Genomic DNA, 3190 nt, shown 5'->3' on the forward strand with positions numbered 1-3190 from the left:
GTCTCTGAATACTTCCTCTAAACAAGCTGTGAATAGTACTGGGGAGATTGCCTCCTTGCCTAACACCTTTCTTTATGGGAATTTTGTTACTTTCTTTATGCAGAACTATGGTTGCTGTGCAGCCACTATATATATCTTCCAGAACTTTCACGTACGGCTCGTCTACCCCCTGATTTCGCAATGCCTGCATCACCGCCGAGGTTTCAACTGAGTCAAATGCTTTTTCGTAATCAATGAATGCTGTGTATAAGGGCTGGTTATATTCTGAGCATTTTTCTATCACCTGATTGATGCTATGGATATGATCGATAGTAGAGTACCGTTTCCGAAACCCTGCTTGATCCTTTGCTTGATTGCAGTCTAAGGTTGTCCTGATTCTATTAGCGATTACCTTAGTAAATACCTTATACGTAAGAGACAGTAAGCTGATTGGTCTGTAATTTTTAAGGTCCTTAGAGTCCCCTTTCTTGTGAATGAGGATAATGTTTGCATTCTTCCATGGTTCCGGTACCGTCGATGACACCAGGCACTGCGTATACAGGGTGGCCAGTTTTTCTAGCACGATATTCCCCCCGTCCTTCAGCAAATCTGTAGTTATCTGATCCTCTCCAGCTGATTTCCCCCTTTTCATAGTTTCTAGTGCTTTCTTGACCTCGTCCTTCGTCACTGGTGGAACGTCTGACTGTTTTCCCCTACCGCCAATCTCATTACGGTCCTGACTACTTTGGCTACTGTAGAGATCTGTATAGAACTCCTCGGCTACTTTGACTATCTTATCCATATTCGTGATGACGTTGCCCGCCTTGTCCCTTATCGCATACATCTGGTTTTTGCCTATGCCCAATTTCTTCTTTACCGCTTTAAGGCTTCCCCCAGTCTTTACAGCATGCTCAATTTTCTCCATGTTATACTGCCTTATATCGGTCACCTTGCGCTTATTGATTAGCTTTGATATCTCGGCCAATTCGATCTCGTCTGTTGGATTGGAAGCTTTCATACTCTGGCGTTTCTTAATCAAATCTTTCGTCTCCATAGACAGCGTGCCGGTATCCTCTCTAACTATCCTACCGCCTACTTCTACCGCGCACTCAGTAATGATATATCTGAAATTATTGTTCCTTGCCTCTAGGGTAATGTCGCCATCCTCAGTTAGAGCTGAATACCTATTCTGTACCGAGATCCTGAACTCTTCTGCCCTCCCCCTCACCGCTAATTCGTTGATGGGTTTCTTTCTTACTAATCTGTTGCGTTCCTTCTTCAGATTTAGGCTAATTCGGGGCCTCACCATCCTGTGGTCACTGCGTCGCACTTTCCCGATTACCTCTACGTCCTGCACAATGGCGGGGGTTGAACACATTATGAAGTCGATTTCATTTTTAGTCTCTCCGTTAGGACTTTTCCATGTCCATTTCCGGTTCTTCCGTTTGCTGAAGAAGGTATTCATGATTCGTAAGTTATTGCGCTCTGCAAACTCAACTAGTAACTCCCCCCTGCTATTCCTAGAACCAATGCCATAGTCACCTACTGCCTTGTCTCCTGCCTGTTTTTTCCCTACCTTGGCATTGAAATCGCCCATTAGTACAGTATACTGCGTCTTTACTTTTCGCATTGCCGATTCTACATCTTCATAGAAGCTTTCAACTGCCTGGTCATCATAACTACATGTAGGTGCATAGGCCTGTACAGCCTTCAGTGTATACCGCTTATTAGGCCTAATTACGATGCCTGCAACCCTCTCATTAATACTATAGAATTCATCTATATTACCCGCTATATACTTATTGACAAGGAAACCTACTCCTAGTTGTCGCCTCTCTGGTAAGCCTCGATAACACAGTACATGCCCATCCTTCAGTACAGTATATGCCTCATTCGGCCTCCTAACCTCACTATGACACTCACAAGCCCTATGACATCCCGTTTCATGCCCTCTAGTTCCTCTAACAGCACTGCTAAGCTAGCTTCACTAGCTAGGGTTCTAGCATTAAACGTTGCCAGGGTCAGTTTCCAATGACGGCCTGTCCAGCGGAGCCAGGCTTTCTTAGCACCCCCTGCTGCGTCACAGGTCTGACCGCCGCCGTGGTCAGTTGTTCCGCAGCCGCTGGTGACTGAGGGCCGGGGTTTTATGGAGCTTATCCTAGGAGGTTGCGGCCAATTACTGCACCTGGGTGGCCAACTCCTGTTCTGGTGAGGGAGTGCGTTGCCGGAGGTGTTCACCGGCATCAGGCCGCACCCCAAACCAGTTTATTCAATTCCATCGACACGCGGATTTTTTTTTTCTTTCATCCAGTGGAGAATTGCGCGGCACCGGGATTTGAACCCCGGTCCTCTTGCATGCGAGGCGGACCTTCCACCGCAACGCCACCGCCATCGCCTTCCCTCTCAATTTATTTCTTCTCTATTTTCTCTTCTGTCTTTGCCCCGCCGGGATGGTGCAGTGGTAAGACGCCCGACTACTGTGCCGGAGTACCCGGGTTCGAACCCGACCTCGGCGGCTGCGTTTCGATGGAGGCGAAACGAAGAGGCGTCGTGTGCTGTGCGATGTCAGCGCACGTTAAAGATCCCCAGGTGGTCGAAATTACTCCGTAGCCCTCCACTACGGCTCCTCTTTCTCTCTCTTTCCACTTTCACTCCCACCTTCCTCCCTTCCCAAACGGCGCGGTTGAGGTGTCCACAGAAAACAAGTGAGGCAGTTACCGCGGCTTTCCCTTCCTTTAAACGAATCAGTGAGTGGTTCTCTTCTGTCTGCCCGAAGCAGCCGAGGTGGCTCAGCTACAGAGCCAGTAGCAGGTCAGTGCATTTTCTTTTCCTTCTTTCTACAGCCACAACAACAACAGCCCCGTAGGGCCAGGAACAGCCACCCTTCACAACTCCCTTCTCGACATCAGTGCACGTTCGTTCTCTCTTTCTTTGGCTTCCACACCCTCCTTTAGACGCGTTTCAGGCGTCCATCGAGAAGAGTGACAGATACATGCGCCTTTCCTTTCCTGTACAATTTAACAATTTATTCATAGCCGCCGAACTTACACCCCCGTCGTTAAGGTTGCAATGGCCAGAGGTTTTCGGTATGACATCTCACTTTTGAGGTGAAAAGCCTCATGGAACGAAATCCCTTGCGCGAGAGTTGTGCCCGAGATCTGTGCACAAGATCTGCCATATTCCGCGAGGTGCCGCGATATGTGTTCTTGTC

This window comes from Amblyomma maculatum, chromosome 2 (assembly GCF_055883805.1).
Source record: "Amblyomma maculatum isolate TAMU_Amacu chromosome 2, ASM5588380v1, whole genome shotgun sequence".
NCBI classification, from domain to species: Eukaryota; Metazoa; Arthropoda; class Arachnida; order Ixodida; family Ixodidae; genus Amblyomma; species Amblyomma maculatum.